The following is an 18,985-nucleotide window of genomic DNA, read 5'->3' as shown; positions in this document are numbered from 1 at the left end:
TATACAATTACAAGTCATAGAATAACGGATGCGATCATACCAACTCACATGCACCGGATCCCATCAGAACTCCGAAGTTAAGCGAGTTTGGGCGAGAGTAGTACTAGGATGGGTGACCTCCTGGGAAGTCCTCGTGTTGCATCCCCCCCACCTCTTTTTTAATTTTCGTAGTTATTGTTAGCGGCTTATTTATTAATTATATTTTTTGAATTTTCGAGGGACGGTCGTGATGAACATTTATTTATGAATTTCGTGCGATCGTTGGGGGGCGGTGTGATTTTCACACGCGTAAAGGTTACGGCCAAAGAAATGGTTATATACAATTACAAGTCATAGAATAACGGATGCGATCATACCAACTCACATGCACCGGATCCCATCAGAACTCCGAAGTTAAGCGAGTTTGGGCGAGAGTAGTACTAGGATGGGTGACCTCCTGGGAAGTCCTCGTGTTGCATCCCCCCCACCTCTTTTTTAATTTTCGTAGTTATTGTTAGCGGCTTATTTATTAATTATATTTTTTGAATTTTCGAGGGACGGTCGTGATGAACATTTATTTATGAATTTCGTGCGATCGTTGGGGGGCGGTGTGATTTTCACACGCGTAAAGGTTACGGCCAAAGAAATGGTTATATACAATTACAAGTCATAGAATAACGGATGCGATCATACCAACTCACATGCACCGGATCCCATCAGAACTCCGAAGTTAAGCGAGTTTGGGCGAGAGTAGTACTAGGATGGGTGACCTCCTGGGAAGTCCTCGTGTTGCATCCCCCCCACCTCTTTTTTAATTTTCGTAGTTATTGTTAGCGGCTTATTTATTAATTATATTTTTTGAATTTTCGAGGGACGGTCGTGATGAACATTTATTTATGAATTTCGTGCGATCGTTGGGGGGCGGTGTGATTTTCACACGCGTAAAGGTTACGGCCAAAGAAATGGTTATATACAATTACAAGTCATAGAATAACGGATGCGATCATACCAACTCACATGCACCGGATCCCATCAGAACTCCGAAGTTAAGCGAGTTTGGGCGAGAGTAGTACTAGGATGGGTGACCTCCTGGGAAGTCCTCGTGTTGCATCCCCCCCACCTCTTTTTTAATTTTCGTAGTTATTGTTAGCGGCTTATTTATTAATTATATTTTTTGAATTTTCGAGGGACGGTCGTGATGAACATTTATTTATGAATTTCGTGCGATCGTTGGGGGGCGGTGTGATTTTCACACGCGTAAAGGTTACGGCCAAAGAAATGGTTATATACAATTACAAGTCATAGAATAACGGATGCGATCATACCAACTCACATGCACCGGATCCCATCAGAACTCCGAAGTTAAGCGAGTTTGGGCGAGAGTAGTACTAGGATGGGTGACCTCCTGGGAAGTCCTCGTGTTGCATCCCCCCCACCTCTTTTTTAATTTTCGTAGTTATTGTTAGCGGCTTATTTATTAATTATATTTTTTGAATTTTCGAGGGACGGTCGTGATGAACATTTATTTATGAATTTCGTGCGATCGTTGGGGGGCGGTGTGATTTTCACACGCGTAAAGGTTACGGCCAAAGAAATGGTTATATACAATTACAAGTCATAGAATAACGGATGCGATCATACCAACTCACATGCACCGGATCCCATCAGAACTCCGAAGTTAAGCGAGTTTGGGCGAGAGTAGTACTAGGATGGGTGACCTCCTGGGAAGTCCTCGTGTTGCATCCCCCCCACCTCTTTTTTAATTTTCGTAGTTATTGTTAGCGGCTTATTTATTAATTATATTTTTTGAATTTTCGAGGGACGGTCGTGATGAACATTTATTTATGAATTTCGTGCGATCGTTGGGGGGCGGTGTGATTTTCACACGCGTAAAGGTTACGGCCAAAGAAATGGTTATATACAATTACAAGTCATAGAATAACGGATGCGATCATACCAACTCACATGCACCGGATCCCATCAGAACTCCGAAGTTAAGCGAGTTTGGGCGAGAGTAGTACTAGGATGGGTGACCTCCTGGGAAGTCCTCGTGTTGCATCCCCCCCACCTCTTTTTTAATTTTCGTAGTTATTGTTAGCGGCTTATTTATTAATTATATTTTTTGAATTTTCGAGGGACGGTCGTGATGAACATTTATTTATGAATTTCGTGCGATCGTTGGGGGGCGGTGTGATTTTCACACGCGTAAAGGTTACGGCCAAAGAAATGGTTATATACAATTACAAGTCATAGAATAACGGATGCGATCATACCAACTCACATGCACCGGATCCCATCAGAACTCCGAAGTTAAGCGAGTTTGGGCGAGAGTAGTACTAGGATGGGTGACCTCCTGGGAAGTCCTCGTGTTGCATCCCCCCCACCTCTTTTTTAATTTTCGTAGTTATTGTTAGCGGCTTATTTATTAATTATATTTTTTGAATTTTCGAGGGACGGTCGTGATGAACATTTATTTATGAATTTCGTGCGATCGTTGGGGGGCGGTGTGATTTTCACACGCGTAAAGGTTACGGCCAAAGAAATGGTTATATACAATTACAAGTCATAGAATAACGGATGCGATCATACCAACTCACATGCACCGGATCCCATCAGAACTCCGAAGTTAAGCGAGTTTGGGCGAGAGTAGTACTAGGATGGGTGACCTCCTGGGAAGTCCTCGTGTTGCATCCCCCCCACCTCTTTTTTAATTTTCGTAGTTATTGTTAGCGGCTTATTTATTAATTATATTTTTTGAATTTTCGAGGGACGGTCGTGATGAACATTTATTTATGAATTTCGTGCGATCGTTGGGGGGCGGTGTGATTTTCACACGCGTAAAGGTTACGGCCAAAGAAATGGTTATATACAATTACAAGTCATAGAATAACGGATGCGATCATACCAACTCACATGCACCGGATCCCATCAGAACTCCGAAGTTAAGCGAGTTTGGGCGAGAGTAGTACTAGGATGGGTGACCTCCTGGGAAGTCCTCGTGTTGCATCCCCCCCACCTCTTTTTTAATTTTCGTAGTTATTGTTAGCGGCTTATTTATTAATTATATTTTTTGAATTTTCGAGGGACGGTCGTGATGAACATTTATTTATGAATTTCGTGCGATCGTTGGGGGGCGGTGTGATTTTCACACGCGTAAAGGTTACGGCCAAAGAAATGGTTATATACAATTACAAGTCATAGAATAACGGATGCGATCATACCAACTCACATGCACCGGATCCCATCAGAACTCCGAAGTTAAGCGAGTTTGGGCGAGTAGTACTAGGATGGGTGACCTCCTGGGAAGTCCTCGTGTTGCATCCCCCCCACCTCTTTTTTAATTTTCGTAGTTATTGTTAGCGGCTTATTTATTAATTATATTTTTTGAATTTTCGAGGGACGGTCGTGATGAACATTTATTTATGAATTTCGTGCGATCGTTGGGGGGCGGTGTGATTTTCACACGCGTAAAGGTTACGGCCAAAGAAATGGTTATATACAATTACAAGTCATAGAATAACGGATGCGATCATACCAACTCACATGCACCGGATCCCATCAGAACTCCGAAGTTAAGCGAGTTTGGGCGAGAGTAGTACTAGGATGGGTGACCTCCTGGGAAGTCCTCGTGTTGCATCCCCCCCACCTCTTTTTTAATTTTCGTAGTTATTGTTAGCGGCTTATTTATTAATTATATTTTTTGAATTTTCGAGGGACGGTCGTGATGAACATTTATTTATGAATTTCGTGCGATCGTTGGGGGGCGGTGTGATTTTCACACGCGTAAAGGTTACGGCCAAAGAAATGGTTATATACAATTACAAGTCATAGAATAACGGATGCGATCATACCAACTCACATGCACCGGATCCCATCAGAACTCCGAAGTTAAGCGAGTTTGGGCGAGAGTAGTACTAGGATGGGTGACCTCCTGGGAAGTCCTCGTGTTGCATCCCCCCCACCTCTTTTTTAATTTTCGTAGTTATTGTTAGCGGCTTATTTATTAATTATATTTTTTGAATTTTCGAGGGACGGTCGTGATGAACATTTATTTATGAATTTCGTGCGATCGTTGGGGGGCGGTGTGATTTTCACACGCGTAAAGGTTACGGCCAAAGAAATGGTTATATACAATTACAAGTCATAGAATAACGGATGCGATCATACCAACTCACATGCACCGGATCCCATCAGAACTCCGAAGTTAAGCGAGTTTGGGCGAGAGTAGTACTAGGATGGGTGACCTCCTGGGAAGTCCTCGTGTTGCATCCCCCCCACCTCTTTTTTAATTTTCGTAGTTATTGTTAGCGGCTTATTTATTAATTATATTTTTTGAATTTTCGAGGGACGGTCGTGATGAACATTTATTTATGAATTTCGTGCGATCGTTGGGGGGCGGTGTGATTTTCACACGCGTAAAGGTTACGGCCAAAGAAATGGTTATATACAATTACAAGTCATAGAATAACGGATGCGATCATACCAACTCACATGCACCGGATCCCATCAGAACTCCGAAGTTAAGCGAGTTTGGGCGAGAGTAGTACTAGGATGGGTGACCTCCTGGGAAGTCCTCGTGTTGCATCCCCCCCACCTCTTTTTTAATTTTCGTAGTTATTGTTAGCGGCTTATTTATTAATTATATTTTTTGAATTTTCGAGGGACGGTCGTGATGAACATTTATTTATGAATTTCGTGCGATCGTTGGGGGGCGGTGTGATTTTCACACGCGTAAAGGTTACGGCCAAAGAAATGGTTATATACAATTACAAGTCATAGAATAACGGATGCGATCATACCAACTCACATGCACCGGATCCCATCAGAACTCCGAAGTTAAGCGAGTTTGGGCGAGAGTAGTACTAGGATGGGTGACCTCCTGGGAAGTCCTCGTGTTGCATCCCCCCCACCTCTTTTTTAATTTTCGTAGTTATTGTTAGCGGCTTATTTATTAATTATATTTTTTGAATTTTCGAGGGACGGTCGTGATGAACATTTATTTATGAATTTCGTGCGATCGTTGGGGGGCGGTGTGATTTTCACACGCGTAAAGGTTACGGCCAAAGAAATGGTTATATACAATTACAAGTCATAGAATAACGGATGCGATCATACCAACTCACATGCACCGGATCCCATCAGAACTCCGAAGTTAAGCGAGTTTGGGCGAGAGTAGTACTAGGATGGGTGACCTCCTGGGAAGTCCTCGTGTTGCATCCCCCCCACCTCTTTTTTAATTTTCGTAGTTATTGTTAGCGGCTTATTTATTAATTATATTTTTTGAATTTTCGAGGGACGGTCGTGATGAACATTTATTTATGAATTTCGTGCGATCGTTGGGGGGCGGTGTGATTTTCACACGCGTAAAGGTTACGGCCAAAGAAATGGTTATATACAATTACAAGTCATAGAATAACGGATGCGATCATACCAACTCACATGCACCGGATCCCATCAGAACTCCGAAGTTAAGCGAGTTTGGGCGAGAGTAGTACTAGGATGGGTGACCTCCTGGGAAGTCCTCGTGTTGCATCCCCCCCACCTCTTTTTTAATTTTCGTAGTTATTGTTAGCGGCTTATTTATTAATTATATTTTTTGAATTTTCGAGGGACGGTCGTGATGAACATTTATTTATGAATTTCGTGCGATCGTTGGGGGGCGGTGTGATTTTCACACGCGTAAAGGTTACGGCCAAAGAAATGGTTATATACAATTACAAGTCATAGAATAACGGATGCGATCATACCAACTCACATGCACCGGATCCCATCAGAACTCCGAAGTTAAGCGAGTTTGGGCGAGAGTAGTACTAGGATGGGTGACCTCCTGGGAAGTCCTCGTGTTGCATCCCCCCCACCTCTTTTTTAATTTTCGTAGTTATTGTTAGCGGCTTATTTATTAATTATATTTTTTGAATTTTCGAGGGACGGTCGTGATGAACATTTATTTATGAATTTCGTGCGATCGTTGGGGGGCGGTGTGATTTTCACACGCGTAAAGGTTACGGCCAAAGAAATGGTTATATACAATTACAAGTCATAGAATAACGGATGCGATCATACCAACTCACATGCACCGGATCCCATCAGAACTCCGAAGTTAAGCGAGTTTGGGCGAGAGTAGTACTAGGATGGGTGACCTCCTGGGAAGTCCTCGTGTTGCATCCCCCCCACCTCTTTTTTAATTTTCGTAGTTATTGTTAGCGGCTTATTTATTAATTATATTTTTTGAATTTTCGAGGGACGGTCGTGATGAACATTTATTTATGAATTTCGTGCGATCGTTGGGGGGCGGTGTGATTTTCACACGCGTAAAGGTTACGGCCAAAGAAATGGTTATATACAATTACAAGTCATAGAATAACGGATGCGATCATACCAACTCACATGCACCGGATCCCATCAGAACTCCGAAGTTAAGCGAGTTTGGGCGAGAGTAGTACTAGGATGGGTGACCTCCTGGGAAGTCCTCGTGTTGCATCCCCCCCACCTCTTTTTTAATTTTCGTAGTTATTGTTAGCGGCTTATTTATTAATTATATTTTTTGAATTTTCGAGGGACGGTCGTGATGAACATTTATTTATGAATTTCGTGCGATCGTTGGGGGGCGGTGTGATTTTCACACGCGTAAAGGTTACGGCCAAAGAAATGGTTATATACAATTACAAGTCATAGAATAACGGATGCGATCATACCAACTCACATGCACCGGATCCCATCAGAACTCCGAAGTTAAGCGAGTTTGGGCGAGAGTAGTACTAGGATGGGTGACCTCCTGGGAAGTCCTCGTGTTGCATCCCCCCCACCTCTTTTTTAATTTTCGTAGTTATTGTTAGCGGCTTATTTATTAATTATATTTTTTGAATTTTCGAGGGACGGTCGTGATGAACATTTATTTATGAATTTCGTGCGATCGTTGGGGGGCGGTGTGATTTTCACACGCGTAAAGGTTACGGCCAAAGAAATGGTTATATACAATTACAAGTCATAGAATAACGGATGCGATCATACCAACTCACATGCACCGGATCCCATCAGAACTCCGAAGTTAAGCGAGTTTGGGCGAGAGTAGTACTAGGATGGGTGACCTCCTGGGAAGTCCTCGTGTTGCATCCCCCCCACCTCTTTTTTAATTTTCGTAGTTATTGTTAGCGGCTTATTTATTAATTATATTTTTTGAATTTTCGAGGGACGGTCGTGATGAACATTTATTTATGAATTTCGTGCGATCGTTGGGGGGCGGTGTGATTTTCACACGCGTAAAGGTTACGGCCAAAGAAATGGTTATATACAATTACAAGTCATAGAATAACGGATGCGATCATACCAACTCACATGCACCGGATCCCATCAGAACTCCGAAGTTAAGCGAGTTTGGGCGAGAGTAGTACTAGGATGGGTGACCTCCTGGGAAGTCCTCGTGTTGCATCCCCCCCACCTCTTTTTTAATTTTCGTAGTTATTGTTAGCGGCTTATTTATTAATTATATTTTTTGAATTTTCGAGGGACGGTCGTGATGAACATTTATTTATGAATTTCGTGCGATCGTTGGGGGGCGGTGTGATTTTCACACGCGTAAAGGTTACGGCCAAAGAAATGGTTATATACAATTACAAGTCATAGAATAACGGATGCGATCATACCAACTCACATGCACCGGATCCCATCAGAACTCCGAAGTTAAGCGAGTTTGGGCGAGAGTAGTACTAGGATGGGTGACCTCCTGGGAAGTCCTCGTGTTGCATCCCCCCCACCTCTTTTTTAATTTTCGTAGTTATTGTTAGCGGCTTATTTATTAATTATATTTTTTGAATTTTCGAGGGACGGTCGTGATGAACATTTATTTATGAATTTCGTGCGATCGTTGGGGGGCGGTGTGATTTTCACACGCGTAAAGGTTACGGCCAAAGAAATGGTTATATACAATTACAAGTCATAGAATAACGGATGCGATCATACCAACTCACATGCACCGGATCCCATCAGAACTCCGAAGTTAAGCGAGTTTGGGCGAGAGTAGTACTAGGATGGGTGACCTCCTGGGAAGTCCTCGTGTTGCATCCCCCCCACCTCTTTTTTAATTTTCGTAGTTATTGTTAGCGGCTTATTTATTAATTATATTTTTTGAATTTTCGAGGGACGGTCGTGATGAACATTTATTTATGAATTTCGTGCGATCGTTGGGGGGCGGTGTGATTTTCACACGCGTAAAGGTTACGGCCAAAGAAATGGTTATATACAATTACAAGTCATAGAATAACGGATGCGATCATACCAACTCACATGCACCGGATCCCATCAGAACTCCGAAGTTAAGCGAGTTTGGGCGAGAGTAGTACTAGGATGGGTGACCTCCTGGGAAGTCCTCGTGTTGCATCCCCCCCACCTCTTTTTTAATTTTCGTAGTTATTGTTAGCGGCTTATTTATTAATTATATTTTTTGAATTTTCGAGGGACGGTCGTGATGAACATTTATTTATGAATTTCGTGCGATCGTTGGGGGGCGGTGTGATTTTCACACGCGTAAAGGTTACGGCCAAAGAAATGGTTATATACAATTACAAGTCATAGAATAACGGATGCGATCATACCAACTCACATGCACCGGATCCCATCAGAACTCCGAAGTTAAGCGAGTTTGGGCGAGAGTAGTACTAGGATGGGTGACCTCCTGGGAAGTCCTCGTGTTGCATCCCCCCCACCTCTTTTTTAATTTCGTAGTTATTGTTAGCGGCTTATTTATTAATTATATTTTTTGAATTTTCGAGGGACGGTCGTGATGAACATTTATTTATGAATTTCGTGCGATCGTTGGGGGCGGTGTGATTTTCACACGCGTAAAGGTTACGGCCAAAGAAATGGTTATATACAATTACAAGTCATAGAATAACGGATGCGATCATACCAACTCACATGCACCGGATCCCATCAGAACTCCGAAGTTAAGCGAGTTTGGGCGAGAGTAGTACTAGGATGGGTGACCTCCTGGGAAGTCCTCGTGTTGCATCCCCCCCCCACCTCTTTTTTAATTTTCGTAGTTATTGTTAGCGGCTTATTTATTAATTATATTTTTTGAATTTTCGAGGGACGGTCGTGATGAACATTTATTTATGAATTTCGTGCGATCGTTGGGGGGCGGTGTGATTTTCACACGCGTAAAGGTTACGGCCAAAGAAATGGTTATATACAATTACAAGTCATAGAATAACGGATGCGATCATACCAACTCACATGCACCGGATCCCATCAGAACTCCGAAGTTAAGCGAGTTTGGGCGAGAGTAGTACTAGGATGGGTGACCTCCTGGGAAGTCCTCGTGTTGCATCCCCCCCACCTCTTTTTTAATTTTCGTAGTTATTGTTAGCGGCTTATTTATTAATTATATTTTTTGAATTTTCGAGGGACGGTCGTGATGAACATTTATTTATGAATTTCGTGCGATCGTTGGGGGGCGGTGTGATTTTCACACGCGTAAAGGTTACGGCCAAAGAAATGGTTATATACAATTACAAGTCATAGAATAACGGATGCGATCATACCAACTCACATGCACCGGATCCCATCAGAACTCCGAAGTTAAGCGAGTTTGGGCGAGAGTAGTACTAGGATGGGTGACCTCCTGGGAAGTCCTCGTGTTGCATCCCCCCCACCTCTTTTTTAATTTTCGTAGTTATTGTTAGCGGCTTATTTATTAATTATATTTTTTGAATTTTCGAGGGACGGTCGTGATGAACATTTATTTATGAATTTCGTGCGATCGTTGGGGGGCGGTGTGATTTTCACACGCGTAAAGGTTACGGCCAAAGAAATGGTTATATACAATTACAAGTCATAGAATAACGGATGCGATCATACCAACTCACATGCACCGGATCCCATCAGAACTCCGAAGTTAAGCGAGTTTGGGCGAGAGTAGTACTAGGATGGGTGACCTCCTGGGAAGTCCTCGTGTTGCATCCCCCCCACCTCTTTTTTAATTTTCGTAGTTATTGTTAGCGGCTTATTTATTAATTATATTTTTTGAATTTTCGAGGGACGGTCGTGATGAACATTTATTTATGAATTTCGTGCGATCGTTGGGGGGCGGTGTGATTTTCACACGCGTAAAGGTTACGGCCAAAGAAATGGTTATATACAATTACAAGTCATAGAATAACGGATGCGATCATACCAACTCACATGCACCGGATCCCATCAGAACTCCGAAGTTAAGCGAGTTTGGGCGAGAGTAGTACTAGGATGGGTGACCTCCTGGGAAGTCCTCGTGTTGCATCCCCCCCACCTCTTTTTAATTTTCGTAGTTATTGTTAGCGGCTTATTTATTAATTATATTTTTGAATTTCGAGGGACGGTCGTGATGAACATTTATTTATGAATTTCGTGCGATCGTTGGGGGGCGGTGTGATTTTCACACGCGTAAAGGTTACGGCCAAAGAAATGGTTATATACAATTACAAGTCATAGAATAACGGATGCGATCATACCAACTCACATGCACCGGATCCCATCAGAACTCCGAAGTTAAGCGAGTTTGGGCGAGAGTAGTACTAGGATGGGTGACCTCCTGGGAAGTCCTCGTGTTGCATCCCCCCCACCTCTTTTTTAATTTTCGTAGTTATTGTTAGCGGCTTATTTATTAATTATATTTTTTGAATTTTCGAGGGACGGTCGTGATGAACATTTATTTATGAATTTCGTGCGATCGTTGGGGGGCGGTGTGATTTTCACACGCGTAAAGGTTACGGCCAAAGAAATGGTTATATACAATTACAAGTCATAGAATAACGGATGCGATCATACCAACTCACATGCACCGGATCCCATCAGAACTCCGAAGTTAAGCGAGTTTGGGCGAGAGTAGTACTAGGATGGGTGACCTCCTGGGAAGTCCTCGTGTTGCATCCCCCCCACCTCTTTTTTAATTTTCGTAGTTATTGTTAGCGGCTTATTTATTAATTATATTTTTTGAATTTTCGAGGGACGGTCGTGATGAACATTTATTTATGAATTTCGTGCGATCGTTGGGGGGCGGTGTGATTTTCACACGCGTAAAGGTTACGGCCAAAGAAATGGTTATATACAATTACAAGTCATAGAATAACGGATGCGATCATACCAACTCACATGCACCGGATCCCATCAGAACTCCGAAGTTAAGCGAGTTTGGGCGAGAGTAGTACTAGGATGGGTGACCTCCTGGGAAGTCCTCGTGTTGCATCCCCCCCACCTCTTTTTTAATTTTCGTAGTTATTGTTAGCGGCTTATTTATTAATTATATTTTTTGAATTTTCGAGGGACGGTCGTGATGAACATTTATTTATGAATTTCGTGCGATCGTTGGGGGGCGGTGTGATTTTCACACGCGTAAAGGTTACGGCCAAAGAAATGGTTATATACAATTACAAGTCATAGAATAACGGATGCGATCATACCAACTCACATGCACCGGATCCCATCAGAACTCCGAAGTTAAGCGAGTTTGGGCGAGAGTAGTACTAGGATGGGTGACCTCCTGGGAAGTCCTCGTGTTGCATCCCCCCCACCTCTTTTTTAATTTTCGTAGTTATTGTTAGCGGCTTATTTATTAATTATATTTTTTGAATTTTCGAGGGACGGTCGTGATGAACATTTATTTATGAATTTCGTGCGATCGTTGGGGGGCGGTGTGATTTTCACACGCGTAAAGGTTACGGCCAAAGAAATGGTTATATACAATTACAAGTCATAGAATAACGGATGCGATCATACCAACTCACATGCACCGGATCCCATCAGAACTCCGAAGTTAAGCGAGTTTGGGCGAGAGTAGTACTAGGATGGGTGACCTCCTGGGAAGTCCTCGTGTTGCATCCCCCCCACCTCTTTTTTAATTTTCGTAGTTATTGTTAGCGGCTTATTTATTAATTATATTTTTTGAATTTTCGAGGGACGGTCGTGATGAACATTTATTTATGAATTTCGTGCGATCGTTGGGGGGCGGTGTGATTTTCACACGCGTAAAGGTTACGGCCAAAGAAATGGTTATATACAATTACAAGTCATAGAATAACGGATGCGATCATACCAACTCACATGCACCGGATCCCATCAGAACTCCGAAGTTAAGCGAGTTTGGGCGAGAGTAGTACTAGGATGGGTGACCTCCTGGGAAGTCCTCGTGTTGCATCCCCCCCACCTCTTTTTTAATTTTCGTAGTTATTGTTAGCGGCTTATTTATTAATTATATTTTTTGAATTTTCGAGGGACGGTCGTGATGAACATTTATTTATGAATTTCGTGCGATCGTTGGGGGGCGGTGTGATTTTCACACGCGTAAAGGTTACGGCCAAAGAAATGGTTATATACAATTACAAGTCATAGAAAAACGGATGCGATCATACCAACTCACATGCACCGGATCCCATCAGAACTCCGAAGTTAAGCGAGTTTGGGCGAGAGTAGTACTAGGATGGGTGACCTCCTGGGAAGTCCTCGTGTTGCATCCCCCCCACCTCTTTTTTAATTTTCGTAGTTATTGTTAGCGGCTTATTTATTAATTATATTTTTTGAATTTTCGAGGGACGGTCGTGATGAACATTTATTTATGAATTTCGTGCGATCGTTGGGGGGCGGTGTGATTTTCACACGCGTAAAGGTTACGGCCAAAGAAATGGTTATATACAATTACAAGTCATAGAATAACGGATGCGATCATACCAACTCACATGCACCGGATCCCATCAGAACTCCGAAGTTAAGCGAGTTTGGGCGAGAGTAGTACTAGGATGGGTGACCTCCTGGGAAGTCCTCGTGTTGCATCCCCCCCCACCTCTTTTTTAATTTTCGTAGTTATTGTTAGCGGCTTATTTATTAATTATATTTTTTGAATTTTCGAGGGACGGTCGTGATGAACATTTATTTATGAATTTCGTGCGATCGTTGGGGGGCGGTGTGATTTTCACACGCGTAAAGGTTACGGCCAAAGAAATGGTTATATACAATTACAAGTCATAGAATAACGGATGCGATCATACCAACTCACATGCACCGGATCCCATCAGAACTCCGAAGTTAAGCGAGTTTGGGCGAGAGTAGTACTAGGATGGGTGACCTCCTGGGAAGTCCTCGTGTTGCATCCCCCCCACCTCTTTTTTAATTTTCGTAGTTATTGTTAGCGGCTTATTTATTAATTATATTTTTTGAATTTTCGAGGGACGGTCGTGATGAACATTTATTTATGAATTTCGTGCGATCGTTGGGGGGCGGTGTGATTTTCACACGCGTAAAGGTTACGGCCAAAGAAATGGTTATATACAATTACAAGTCATAGAATAACGGATGCGATCATACCAACTCACATGCACCGGATCCCATCAGAACTCCGAAGTTAGCGAGTTTGGGCGAGAGTAGTACTAGGATGGGTGACCTCCTGGGAAGTCCTCGTGTTGCATCCCCCCCACCTCTTTTTTAATTTTCGTAGTTATTGTTAGCGGCTTATTTATTAATTATATTTTTTGAATTTTCGAGGGACGGTCGTGATGAACATTTATTTATGAATTCGTGCGATCGTTGGGGGGCGGTGTGATTTTCACACGCGTAAAGGTTACGGCCAAAGAAATGGTTATATACAATTACAAGTCATAGAATAACGGATGCGATCATACCAACTCACATGCACCGGATCCCATCAGAACTCCGAAGTTAAGCGAGTTTGGGCGAGAGTAGTACTAGGATGGGTGACCTCCTGGGAAGTCCTCGTGTTGCATCCCCCCCACCTCTTTTTTAATTTTCGTAGTTATTGTTAGCGGCTTATTTATTAATTATATTTTTTGAATTTTCGAGGGACGGTCGTGATGAACATTTATTTATGAATTTCGTGCGATCGTTGGGGGGCGGTGTGATTTTCACACGCGTAAAGGTTACGGCCAAAGAAATGGTTATATACAATTACAAGTCATAGAATAACGGATGCGATCATACCAACTCACATGCACCGGATCCCATCAGAACTCCGAAGTTAAGCGAGTTTGGGCGAGAGTAGTACTAGGATGGGTGACCTCCTGGGAAGTCCTCGTGTTGCATCCCCCCCACCTCTTTTTTAATTTTCGTAGTTATTGTTAGCGGCTTATTTATTAATTATATTTTTGAATTTTCGAGGGACGGTCGTGATGAACATTTATTTATGAATTTCGTGCGATCGTTGGGGGGCGGTGTGATTTTCACACGCGTAAAGGTTACGGCCAAAGAAATGGTTATATACAATTACAAGTCATAGAATAACGGATGCGATCATACCAACTCACATGCACCGGATCCCATCAGAACTCCGAAGTTAAGCGAGTTTGGGCGAGAGTAGTACTAGGATGGGTGACCTCCTGGGAAGTCCTCGTGTTGCATCCCCCCCACCTCTTTTTTAATTTTCGTAGTTATTGTTAGCGGCTTATTTATTAATTATATTTTTTGAATTTTCGAGGGACGGTCGTGATGAACATTTATTTATGAATTTCGTGCGATCGTTGGGGGGCGGTGTGATTTTCACACGCGTAAAGGTTACGGCCAAAGAAATGGTTATATACAATTACAAGTCATAGAATAACGGATGCGATCATACCAACTCACATGCACCGGATCCCATCAGAACTCCGAAGTTAAGCGAGTTTGGGCGAGAGTAGTACTAGGATGGGTGACCTCCTGGGAAGTCCTCGTGTTGCATCCCCCCCACCTCTTTTTTAATTTTCGTAGTTATTGTTAGCGGCTTATTTATTAATTATATTTTTTGAATTTTCGAGGGACGGTCGTGATGAACATTTATTTATGAATTTCGTGCGATCGTTGGGGGGCGGTGTGATTTTCACACGCGTAAAGGTTACGGCCAAAGAAATGGTTATATACAATTACAAGTCATAGAATAACGGATGCGATCATACCAACTCACATGCACCGGATCCCATCAGAACTCCGAAGTTAAGCGAGTTTGGGCGAGAGTAGTACTAGGATGGGTGACCTCCTGGGAAGTCCTCGTGTTGCATCCCCCCCACCTCTTTTTTAATTTTCGTAGTTATTGTTAGCGGCTTATTTATTAATTATATTTTTTGAATTTTCGAGGGACGGTCGTGATGAACATTTATTTATGAATTTCGTGCGATCGTTGGGGGGCGGTGTGATTTTCACACGCGTAAAGGTTACGGCCAAAGAAATGGTTATATACAATTACAAGTCATAGAATAACGGATGCGATCATACCAACTCACATGCACCGGATCCCATCAGAACTCCGAAGTTAAGCGAGTTTGGGCGAGAGTAGTACTAGGATGGGTGACCTCCTGGGAAGTCCTCGTGTTGCATCCCCCCCACCTCTTTTTTAATTTTCGTAGTTATTGTTAGCGGCTTATTTATTAATTATATTTTTTGAATTTTCGAGGGACGGTCGTGATGAACATTTATTTATGAATTTCGTGCGATCGTTGGGGGGCGGTGTGATTTTCACACGCGTAAAGGTTACGGCCAAAGAAATGGTTATATACAATTACAAGTCATAGAATAACGGATGCGATCATACCAACTCACATGCACCGGATCCCATCAGAACTCCGAAGTTAAGCGAGTTTGGGCGAGAGTAGTACTAGGATGGGTGACCTCCTGGGAAGTCCTCGTGTTGCATCCCCCCCACCTCTTTTTTAATTTTCGTAGTTATTGTTAGCGGCTTATTTATTAATTATATTTTTTGAATTTTCGAGGGACGGTCGTGATGAACATTTATTTATGAATTTCGTGCGATCGTTGGGGGGCGGTGTGATTTTCACACGCGTAAAGGTTACGGCCAAAGAAATGGTTATATACAATTACAAGTCATAGAATAACGGATGCGATCATACCAACTCACATGCACCGGATCCCATCAGAACTCCGAAGTTAAGCGAGTTTGGGCGAGAGTAGTACTAGGATGGGTGACCTCCTGGGAAGTCCTCGTGTTGCATCCCCCCCACCTCTTTTTTAATTTTCGTAGTTATTGTTAGCGGCTTATTTATTAATTATATTTTTGAATTTTCGAGGGACGGTCGTGATGAACATTTATTTATGAATTTCGTGCGATCGTTGGGGGGCGGTGTGATTTTCACACGCGTAAAGGTTACGGCCAAAGAAATGGTTATATACAATTACAAGTCATAGAATAACGGATGCGATCATACCAACTCACACATGCACCGGATCCCATCAGAACTCCGAAGTTAAGCGAGTTTGGGCGAGAGTAGTACTAGGATGGGTGACCTCCTGGGAAGTCCTCGTGTTGCATCCCCCCCACCTCTTTTTTAATTTTCGTAGTTATTGTTAGCGGCTTATTTATTAATTATATTTTTTGAATTTTCGAGGGACGGTCGTGATGAACATTTATTTATGAATTTCGTGCGATCGTTGGGGGGCGGTGTGATTTTCACACGCGTAAAGGTTACGGCCAAAGAAATGGTTATATACAATTACAAGTCATAGAATAACGGATGCGATCATACCAACTCACATGCACCGGATCCCATCAGAACTCCGAAGTTAAGCGAGTTTGGGCGAGAGTAGTACTAGGATGGGTGACCTCCTGGGAAGTCCTCGTGTTGCATCCCCCCCACCTCTTTTTTAATTTTCGTAGTTATTGTTAGCGGCTTATTTATTAATTATATTTTTTGAATTTTCGAGGGACGGTCGTGATGAACATTTATTTATGAATTTCGTGCGATCGTTGGGGGGCGGTGTGATTTTCACACGCGTAAAGGTTACGGCCAAAGAAATGGTTATATACAATTACAAGTCATAGAATAACGGATGCGATCATACCAACTCACATGCACCGGATCCCATCAGAACTCCGAAGTTAAGCGAGTTTGGGCGAGAGTAGTACTAGGATGGGTGACCTCCTGGGAAGTCCTCGTGTTGCATCCCCCCCACCTCTTTTTTAATTTTCGTAGTTATTGTTAGCGGCTTATTTATTAATTATATTTTTTGAATTTTCGAGGGACGGTCGTGATGAACATTTATTTATGAATTTCGTGCGATCGTTGGGGGGGCGGTGTGATTTTCACACGCGTAAAGGTTACGGCCAAAGAAATGGTTATATACAATTACAAGTCATAGAATAACGGATGCGATCATACCAACTCACATGCACCGGATCCCATCAGAACTCCGAAGTTAAGCGAGTTTGGGCGAGAGTAGTACTAGGATGGGTGACCTCCTGGGAAGTCCTCGTGTTGCATCCCCCCCACCTCTTTTTTAATTTTCGTAGTTATTGTTAGCGGCTTATTTATTAATTATATTTTTTGAATTTTCGAGGGACGGTCGTGATGAACATTTATTTATGAATTTCGTGCGATCGTTGGGGGGCGGTGTGATTTTCACACGCGTAAAGGTTACGGCCAAAGAAATGGTTATATACAATTACAAGTCATAGAATAACGGATGCGATCATACCAACTCACATGCACCGGATCCCATCAGAACTCCGAAGTTAAGCGAGTTTGGGCGAGAGTAGTACTAGGATGGGTGACCTCCTGGGAAGTCCTCGTGTTGCATCCCCCCCACCTCTTTTTTAATTTTCGTAGTTATTGTTAGCGGCTTATTTATTAATTATATTTTTTGAATTTTCGCGGGACGGTCGTGATGAACATTTATTTATGAATTTCGTGCGATCGTTGGGGGGCGGTGTGATTTTCACACGCGTAAAGGTTACGGCCAAAGAAATGGTTATATACAATTACAAGTCATAGAATAACGGATGCGATCATACCAACTCACATGCACCGGATCCCATCAGAACTCCGAAGTTAAGCGTGTTTGGGCGAGAGTAGTACTAGGATGGGTGACCTCCTGGGAAGTCCTCGTGTTGCATCCCCCCCACCTCTTTTTTAATTTTCGTAGTTATTGTTAGCGGCTTATTTATTAATTATATTTTTTGAATTTTCGAGGGACGGTCGTGATGAACATTTATTTATGAATTTCGTGCGATCGTTGGGGGGCGGTGTGATTTTCACACGCGTAAAGGTTACGGCCAAAGAAATGGTTATATACAATTACAAGTCATAGAATAACGGATGCGATCATACCAACTCACATGCACCGGATCCCATCAGAACTCCGAAGTTAAGCGAGTTTGGGCGAGAGTAGTACTAGGATGGGTGACCTCCTGGGAAGTCCTCGTGTTGCATCCCCCCCACCTCTTTTTTAATTTTCGTAGTTATTGTTAGCGGCTTATTTATTAATTATATTTTTTGAATTTTCGAGGGACGGTCGTGATGAACATTTATTTATGAATTTCGTGCGATCGTTGGGGGGCGGTGTGATTTTCACACGCGTAAAGGTTACGGCCAAAGAAATGGTTATATACAATTACAAGTCATAGAATAACGGATGCGATCATACCAACTCACATGCACCGGATCCCATCAGAACTCCGAAGTTAAGCGAGTTTGGGCGAGAGTAGTACTAGGATGGGTGACCTCCTGGGAAGTCCTCGTGTTGCATCCCCCCCACCTCTTTTTTAATTTTCGTAGTTATTGTTAGCGGCTTATTTATTAATTATATTTTTTGAATTTTCGAGGGACGGTCGTGATGAACATTTATTTATGAATTTCGTGCGATCGTTGGGGGGCGGTGTGATTTTCACACGCGTAAAGGTTACGGCCAAAGAAATGGTTATATACAATTACAAGTCATAGAATAACGGATGCGATCATACCAACTCACATGCACCGGATCCCATCAGAACTCCGAAGTTAAGCGAGTTTGGGCGAGAGTAGTACTAGGATGGGTGACCTCCTGGGAAGTCCTCGTGTTGCATCCCCCCCACCTCTTTTTAATTTTCGTAGTTATTGTTAGCGGCTTATTTATTAATTATATTTTTTGAATTTTCGAGGGACGGTCGTGATGAACATTTATTTATGAATTTCGTGCGATCGTTGGGGGGCGGTGTGATTTTCACACGCGTAAAGGTTACGGCCAAAGAAATGGTTATATACAATTACAAGTCATAGAATAACGGATG

At 42.7% G+C, this 18,985-nt stretch overlaps 60 non-coding genes across 60 annotated transcripts; all 60 read left to right on the top strand.

The window, feature by feature from the left end:
* Positions 1–26: 26 nt before the first annotated feature.
* On the top strand, positions 27–145 carry LOC126612973 (5S ribosomal RNA). The gene has a single exon (XR_007619521.1). It is a non-coding gene; the product is annotated as a 5S ribosomal RNA (ribosomal RNA).
* Positions 146–342: 197 nt separating this feature from the next.
* Positions 343–461, top strand: LOC126612971 (5S ribosomal RNA). The gene has a single exon (XR_007619519.1). It is a non-coding gene; the product is annotated as a 5S ribosomal RNA (ribosomal RNA).
* Positions 462–658: 197 nt separating this feature from the next.
* Positions 659–777, top strand: LOC126612970 (5S ribosomal RNA). The gene has a single exon (XR_007619517.1). It is a non-coding gene; the product is annotated as a 5S ribosomal RNA (ribosomal RNA).
* Positions 778–974: 197 nt separating this feature from the next.
* LOC126612969 (5S ribosomal RNA) lies at positions 975–1,093 on the top strand. Its single transcript, XR_007619516.1, has one exon. It is a non-coding gene; the product is annotated as a 5S ribosomal RNA (ribosomal RNA).
* Positions 1,094–1,290: 197 nt separating this feature from the next.
* Positions 1,291–1,409, top strand: LOC126612968 (5S ribosomal RNA). The gene has a single exon (XR_007619515.1). It is a non-coding gene; the product is annotated as a 5S ribosomal RNA (ribosomal RNA).
* A 197-nt stretch (positions 1,410–1,606) lies between these two features.
* LOC126612967 (5S ribosomal RNA) lies at positions 1,607–1,725 on the top strand. Its single transcript, XR_007619514.1, has one exon. It is a non-coding gene; the product is annotated as a 5S ribosomal RNA (ribosomal RNA).
* Positions 1,726–1,922: 197 nt separating this feature from the next.
* LOC126613117 (5S ribosomal RNA) lies at positions 1,923–2,041 on the top strand. Its single transcript, XR_007619665.1, has one exon. It is a non-coding gene; the product is annotated as a 5S ribosomal RNA (ribosomal RNA).
* Positions 2,042–2,238: 197 nt separating this feature from the next.
* LOC126613116 (5S ribosomal RNA) lies at positions 2,239–2,357 on the top strand. Its single transcript, XR_007619664.1, has one exon. It is a non-coding gene; the product is annotated as a 5S ribosomal RNA (ribosomal RNA).
* A 197-nt stretch (positions 2,358–2,554) lies between these two features.
* Positions 2,555–2,673, top strand: LOC126613115 (5S ribosomal RNA). The gene has a single exon (XR_007619663.1). It is a non-coding gene; the product is annotated as a 5S ribosomal RNA (ribosomal RNA).
* A 197-nt stretch (positions 2,674–2,870) lies between these two features.
* LOC126613113 (5S ribosomal RNA) lies at positions 2,871–2,989 on the top strand. Its single transcript, XR_007619662.1, has one exon. It is a non-coding gene; the product is annotated as a 5S ribosomal RNA (ribosomal RNA).
* A 197-nt stretch (positions 2,990–3,186) lies between these two features.
* On the top strand, positions 3,187–3,303 carry LOC126613066 (5S ribosomal RNA). Its single transcript, XR_007619614.1, has one exon. It is a non-coding gene; the product is annotated as a 5S ribosomal RNA (ribosomal RNA).
* Positions 3,304–3,500: 197 nt separating this feature from the next.
* On the top strand, positions 3,501–3,619 carry LOC126613112 (5S ribosomal RNA). Its single transcript, XR_007619661.1, has one exon. It is a non-coding gene; the product is annotated as a 5S ribosomal RNA (ribosomal RNA).
* Positions 3,620–3,816: 197 nt separating this feature from the next.
* On the top strand, positions 3,817–3,935 carry LOC126613110 (5S ribosomal RNA). The gene has a single exon (XR_007619659.1). It is a non-coding gene; the product is annotated as a 5S ribosomal RNA (ribosomal RNA).
* A 197-nt stretch (positions 3,936–4,132) lies between these two features.
* LOC126613109 (5S ribosomal RNA) lies at positions 4,133–4,251 on the top strand. Its single transcript, XR_007619658.1, has one exon. It is a non-coding gene; the product is annotated as a 5S ribosomal RNA (ribosomal RNA).
* A 197-nt stretch (positions 4,252–4,448) lies between these two features.
* Positions 4,449–4,567, top strand: LOC126613108 (5S ribosomal RNA). The gene has a single exon (XR_007619657.1). It is a non-coding gene; the product is annotated as a 5S ribosomal RNA (ribosomal RNA).
* Positions 4,568–4,764: 197 nt separating this feature from the next.
* On the top strand, positions 4,765–4,883 carry LOC126613107 (5S ribosomal RNA). Its single transcript, XR_007619655.1, has one exon. It is a non-coding gene; the product is annotated as a 5S ribosomal RNA (ribosomal RNA).
* A 197-nt stretch (positions 4,884–5,080) lies between these two features.
* Positions 5,081–5,199, top strand: LOC126613106 (5S ribosomal RNA). The gene has a single exon (XR_007619654.1). It is a non-coding gene; the product is annotated as a 5S ribosomal RNA (ribosomal RNA).
* Positions 5,200–5,396: 197 nt separating this feature from the next.
* LOC126613105 (5S ribosomal RNA) lies at positions 5,397–5,515 on the top strand. Its single transcript, XR_007619653.1, has one exon. It is a non-coding gene; the product is annotated as a 5S ribosomal RNA (ribosomal RNA).
* A 197-nt stretch (positions 5,516–5,712) lies between these two features.
* Positions 5,713–5,831, top strand: LOC126613104 (5S ribosomal RNA). The gene has a single exon (XR_007619652.1). It is a non-coding gene; the product is annotated as a 5S ribosomal RNA (ribosomal RNA).
* Positions 5,832–6,028: 197 nt separating this feature from the next.
* Positions 6,029–6,147, top strand: LOC126613102 (5S ribosomal RNA). Its single transcript, XR_007619651.1, has one exon. It is a non-coding gene; the product is annotated as a 5S ribosomal RNA (ribosomal RNA).
* Positions 6,148–6,344: 197 nt separating this feature from the next.
* Positions 6,345–6,463, top strand: LOC126613101 (5S ribosomal RNA). Its single transcript, XR_007619650.1, has one exon. It is a non-coding gene; the product is annotated as a 5S ribosomal RNA (ribosomal RNA).
* A 197-nt stretch (positions 6,464–6,660) lies between these two features.
* LOC126613100 (5S ribosomal RNA) lies at positions 6,661–6,779 on the top strand. Its single transcript, XR_007619649.1, has one exon. It is a non-coding gene; the product is annotated as a 5S ribosomal RNA (ribosomal RNA).
* A 197-nt stretch (positions 6,780–6,976) lies between these two features.
* Positions 6,977–7,095, top strand: LOC126613098 (5S ribosomal RNA). The gene has a single exon (XR_007619647.1). It is a non-coding gene; the product is annotated as a 5S ribosomal RNA (ribosomal RNA).
* A 197-nt stretch (positions 7,096–7,292) lies between these two features.
* LOC126613097 (5S ribosomal RNA) lies at positions 7,293–7,411 on the top strand. The gene has a single exon (XR_007619646.1). It is a non-coding gene; the product is annotated as a 5S ribosomal RNA (ribosomal RNA).
* A 197-nt stretch (positions 7,412–7,608) lies between these two features.
* LOC126613096 (5S ribosomal RNA) lies at positions 7,609–7,727 on the top strand. The gene has a single exon (XR_007619644.1). It is a non-coding gene; the product is annotated as a 5S ribosomal RNA (ribosomal RNA).
* Positions 7,728–7,924: 197 nt separating this feature from the next.
* Positions 7,925–8,043, top strand: LOC126613095 (5S ribosomal RNA). Its single transcript, XR_007619643.1, has one exon. It is a non-coding gene; the product is annotated as a 5S ribosomal RNA (ribosomal RNA).
* A 197-nt stretch (positions 8,044–8,240) lies between these two features.
* Positions 8,241–8,359, top strand: LOC126613094 (5S ribosomal RNA). Its single transcript, XR_007619642.1, has one exon. It is a non-coding gene; the product is annotated as a 5S ribosomal RNA (ribosomal RNA).
* Positions 8,360–8,556: 197 nt separating this feature from the next.
* On the top strand, positions 8,557–8,675 carry LOC126613093 (5S ribosomal RNA). Its single transcript, XR_007619641.1, has one exon. It is a non-coding gene; the product is annotated as a 5S ribosomal RNA (ribosomal RNA).
* A 195-nt stretch (positions 8,676–8,870) lies between these two features.
* On the top strand, positions 8,871–8,989 carry LOC126613091 (5S ribosomal RNA). The gene has a single exon (XR_007619640.1). It is a non-coding gene; the product is annotated as a 5S ribosomal RNA (ribosomal RNA).
* Positions 8,990–9,188: 199 nt separating this feature from the next.
* On the top strand, positions 9,189–9,307 carry LOC126613090 (5S ribosomal RNA). The gene has a single exon (XR_007619639.1). It is a non-coding gene; the product is annotated as a 5S ribosomal RNA (ribosomal RNA).
* Positions 9,308–9,504: 197 nt separating this feature from the next.
* LOC126613089 (5S ribosomal RNA) lies at positions 9,505–9,623 on the top strand. The gene has a single exon (XR_007619638.1). It is a non-coding gene; the product is annotated as a 5S ribosomal RNA (ribosomal RNA).
* Positions 9,624–9,820: 197 nt separating this feature from the next.
* On the top strand, positions 9,821–9,939 carry LOC126613088 (5S ribosomal RNA). The gene has a single exon (XR_007619637.1). It is a non-coding gene; the product is annotated as a 5S ribosomal RNA (ribosomal RNA).
* A 197-nt stretch (positions 9,940–10,136) lies between these two features.
* LOC126613086 (5S ribosomal RNA) lies at positions 10,137–10,255 on the top strand. Its single transcript, XR_007619635.1, has one exon. It is a non-coding gene; the product is annotated as a 5S ribosomal RNA (ribosomal RNA).
* Positions 10,256–10,449: 194 nt separating this feature from the next.
* LOC126613085 (5S ribosomal RNA) lies at positions 10,450–10,568 on the top strand. The gene has a single exon (XR_007619633.1). It is a non-coding gene; the product is annotated as a 5S ribosomal RNA (ribosomal RNA).
* Positions 10,569–10,765: 197 nt separating this feature from the next.
* Positions 10,766–10,884, top strand: LOC126613084 (5S ribosomal RNA). The gene has a single exon (XR_007619632.1). It is a non-coding gene; the product is annotated as a 5S ribosomal RNA (ribosomal RNA).
* Positions 10,885–11,081: 197 nt separating this feature from the next.
* Positions 11,082–11,200, top strand: LOC126613083 (5S ribosomal RNA). Its single transcript, XR_007619631.1, has one exon. It is a non-coding gene; the product is annotated as a 5S ribosomal RNA (ribosomal RNA).
* Positions 11,201–11,397: 197 nt separating this feature from the next.
* LOC126613082 (5S ribosomal RNA) lies at positions 11,398–11,516 on the top strand. Its single transcript, XR_007619630.1, has one exon. It is a non-coding gene; the product is annotated as a 5S ribosomal RNA (ribosomal RNA).
* Positions 11,517–11,713: 197 nt separating this feature from the next.
* LOC126613081 (5S ribosomal RNA) lies at positions 11,714–11,832 on the top strand. Its single transcript, XR_007619629.1, has one exon. It is a non-coding gene; the product is annotated as a 5S ribosomal RNA (ribosomal RNA).
* Positions 11,833–12,029: 197 nt separating this feature from the next.
* On the top strand, positions 12,030–12,148 carry LOC126613080 (5S ribosomal RNA). The gene has a single exon (XR_007619627.1). It is a non-coding gene; the product is annotated as a 5S ribosomal RNA (ribosomal RNA).
* A 197-nt stretch (positions 12,149–12,345) lies between these two features.
* LOC126613079 (5S ribosomal RNA) lies at positions 12,346–12,464 on the top strand. Its single transcript, XR_007619626.1, has one exon. It is a non-coding gene; the product is annotated as a 5S ribosomal RNA (ribosomal RNA).
* A 197-nt stretch (positions 12,465–12,661) lies between these two features.
* On the top strand, positions 12,662–12,780 carry LOC126613078 (5S ribosomal RNA). The gene has a single exon (XR_007619625.1). It is a non-coding gene; the product is annotated as a 5S ribosomal RNA (ribosomal RNA).
* A 198-nt stretch (positions 12,781–12,978) lies between these two features.
* LOC126613077 (5S ribosomal RNA) lies at positions 12,979–13,097 on the top strand. The gene has a single exon (XR_007619624.1). It is a non-coding gene; the product is annotated as a 5S ribosomal RNA (ribosomal RNA).
* A 197-nt stretch (positions 13,098–13,294) lies between these two features.
* LOC126613072 (5S ribosomal RNA) lies at positions 13,295–13,412 on the top strand. The gene has a single exon (XR_007619619.1). It is a non-coding gene; the product is annotated as a 5S ribosomal RNA (ribosomal RNA).
* A 196-nt stretch (positions 13,413–13,608) lies between these two features.
* On the top strand, positions 13,609–13,727 carry LOC126613075 (5S ribosomal RNA). The gene has a single exon (XR_007619621.1). It is a non-coding gene; the product is annotated as a 5S ribosomal RNA (ribosomal RNA).
* Positions 13,728–13,924: 197 nt separating this feature from the next.
* LOC126613069 (5S ribosomal RNA) lies at positions 13,925–14,043 on the top strand. The gene has a single exon (XR_007619617.1). It is a non-coding gene; the product is annotated as a 5S ribosomal RNA (ribosomal RNA).
* A 196-nt stretch (positions 14,044–14,239) lies between these two features.
* LOC126613057 (5S ribosomal RNA) lies at positions 14,240–14,358 on the top strand. Its single transcript, XR_007619605.1, has one exon. It is a non-coding gene; the product is annotated as a 5S ribosomal RNA (ribosomal RNA).
* A 197-nt stretch (positions 14,359–14,555) lies between these two features.
* On the top strand, positions 14,556–14,674 carry LOC126613045 (5S ribosomal RNA). Its single transcript, XR_007619593.1, has one exon. It is a non-coding gene; the product is annotated as a 5S ribosomal RNA (ribosomal RNA).
* Positions 14,675–14,871: 197 nt separating this feature from the next.
* LOC126613033 (5S ribosomal RNA) lies at positions 14,872–14,990 on the top strand. The gene has a single exon (XR_007619581.1). It is a non-coding gene; the product is annotated as a 5S ribosomal RNA (ribosomal RNA).
* A 197-nt stretch (positions 14,991–15,187) lies between these two features.
* On the top strand, positions 15,188–15,306 carry LOC126613021 (5S ribosomal RNA). The gene has a single exon (XR_007619569.1). It is a non-coding gene; the product is annotated as a 5S ribosomal RNA (ribosomal RNA).
* Positions 15,307–15,503: 197 nt separating this feature from the next.
* LOC126613009 (5S ribosomal RNA) lies at positions 15,504–15,622 on the top strand. Its single transcript, XR_007619556.1, has one exon. It is a non-coding gene; the product is annotated as a 5S ribosomal RNA (ribosomal RNA).
* A 197-nt stretch (positions 15,623–15,819) lies between these two features.
* Positions 15,820–15,938, top strand: LOC126612996 (5S ribosomal RNA). Its single transcript, XR_007619544.1, has one exon. It is a non-coding gene; the product is annotated as a 5S ribosomal RNA (ribosomal RNA).
* Positions 15,939–16,134: 196 nt separating this feature from the next.
* On the top strand, positions 16,135–16,255 carry LOC126613065 (5S ribosomal RNA). The gene has a single exon (XR_007619613.1). It is a non-coding gene; the product is annotated as a 5S ribosomal RNA (ribosomal RNA).
* Positions 16,256–16,452: 197 nt separating this feature from the next.
* On the top strand, positions 16,453–16,571 carry LOC126612984 (5S ribosomal RNA). The gene has a single exon (XR_007619532.1). It is a non-coding gene; the product is annotated as a 5S ribosomal RNA (ribosomal RNA).
* Positions 16,572–16,768: 197 nt separating this feature from the next.
* On the top strand, positions 16,769–16,887 carry LOC126612972 (5S ribosomal RNA). The gene has a single exon (XR_007619520.1). It is a non-coding gene; the product is annotated as a 5S ribosomal RNA (ribosomal RNA).
* A 198-nt stretch (positions 16,888–17,085) lies between these two features.
* Positions 17,086–17,204, top strand: LOC126613111 (5S ribosomal RNA). The gene has a single exon (XR_007619660.1). It is a non-coding gene; the product is annotated as a 5S ribosomal RNA (ribosomal RNA).
* A 197-nt stretch (positions 17,205–17,401) lies between these two features.
* On the top strand, positions 17,402–17,520 carry LOC126613099 (5S ribosomal RNA). Its single transcript, XR_007619648.1, has one exon. It is a non-coding gene; the product is annotated as a 5S ribosomal RNA (ribosomal RNA).
* Positions 17,521–17,717: 197 nt separating this feature from the next.
* LOC126613064 (5S ribosomal RNA) lies at positions 17,718–17,836 on the top strand. Its single transcript, XR_007619611.1, has one exon. It is a non-coding gene; the product is annotated as a 5S ribosomal RNA (ribosomal RNA).
* Positions 17,837–18,033: 197 nt separating this feature from the next.
* Positions 18,034–18,152, top strand: LOC126613087 (5S ribosomal RNA). The gene has a single exon (XR_007619636.1). It is a non-coding gene; the product is annotated as a 5S ribosomal RNA (ribosomal RNA).
* Positions 18,153–18,349: 197 nt separating this feature from the next.
* Positions 18,350–18,468, top strand: LOC126613076 (5S ribosomal RNA). Its single transcript, XR_007619623.1, has one exon. It is a non-coding gene; the product is annotated as a 5S ribosomal RNA (ribosomal RNA).
* Positions 18,469–18,665: 197 nt separating this feature from the next.
* On the top strand, positions 18,666–18,784 carry LOC126612965 (5S ribosomal RNA). Its single transcript, XR_007619513.1, has one exon. It is a non-coding gene; the product is annotated as a 5S ribosomal RNA (ribosomal RNA).
* Positions 18,785–18,985: the final 201 nt, after the last annotated feature.

Source organism: Malus sylvestris, assembly GCF_916048215.2.
Source record: "Malus sylvestris chromosome 4 unlocalized genomic scaffold, drMalSylv7.2 SUPER_4_unloc_4, whole genome shotgun sequence".
Taxonomy (NCBI): domain Eukaryota; kingdom Viridiplantae; phylum Streptophyta; class Magnoliopsida; order Rosales; family Rosaceae; genus Malus; species Malus sylvestris.
This window is presented reverse-complemented; position numbering and strand designations above follow the sequence as displayed.